General features: G+C 62.1%; 1 protein-coding gene across 1 annotated transcript in view; it reads right to left on the bottom strand.

Annotated features, from left to right (window-relative positions):
• The window catches only part of CHD8 (chromodomain helicase DNA binding protein 8), a 23,278-nt gene that overhangs the window by 22,229 nt on the left and 324 nt on the right, over positions 1–725 (bottom strand).

Raw genomic sequence — 725 nt, 5'->3', positions numbered from 1 at the left:
CCCAAAAACATAACCCCCCCCCCCCCCCCCCCCCCCACCTAAAGCAATGTGGATGTATTCTCCCCTGCATCAGCCCAGGGCGAGCTCCCTGTCCCTCTGACCCCCTTCCCCAATGTAATGTGGATGGGCCCTGCTCAACCCCAGAACAAGTTCCCTGCCCCGCCCCCACTCAATGTGGATGCACCTCCCCTACCCCTAGGCAGGGTCCCTGCACCCCCTTGCCTAATGCAATATGGATCCCTGCCCCCGCCTAATACAATGTGGATGCATCCCCCGCATCACCCCAGAACAAGCTCCCTGTCCTCCAATCCCCTTCCCCAATGCAATATGGAGCCCCCACCCTTTCAAACCAGTGTGGATGCATCTCCCCCATCACAAGTTCCCTGCGCCCTGACCCCCGTCCCCAGTGCAATGTGGATGCACCTCTCCCAACCCCAGGACAAGTTCCCTGCTGCCCCCACCAATGCAATGTGCATGCACGTCCCCTACCCCAGGGCAAGGTCCCTGCAACCCTCTTTCCCAATGCAATGTGGACCACCCCCCACACCTAATACAATGTGGATGCAGCCACCCTGGCCCCAGGGTACCTCCTTGCCCCCTCCCAAAACCCAGGGCCAGTCCTCTCCTCCTCCCTCCTCAATGCAGCCTGGATGCAGCCCCTTGAGCCTAGCCCCCCCCGCAACCCCGTGCAGTGTGCACACACCCCCGCCGCCCCCGGTGCAATG

The sequence above is a fragment of the Alligator sinensis genome, unplaced genomic scaffold (assembly GCF_000455745.1).
Source record: "Alligator sinensis unplaced genomic scaffold, ASM45574v1 scaffold955_1, whole genome shotgun sequence".
Classification (NCBI taxonomy): domain Eukaryota; kingdom Metazoa; phylum Chordata; order Crocodylia; family Alligatoridae; genus Alligator; species Alligator sinensis.
The sequence above is the reverse complement of the archived record's forward strand: the minus strand, read 5'-3'. Positions and strand labels throughout refer to the sequence as shown.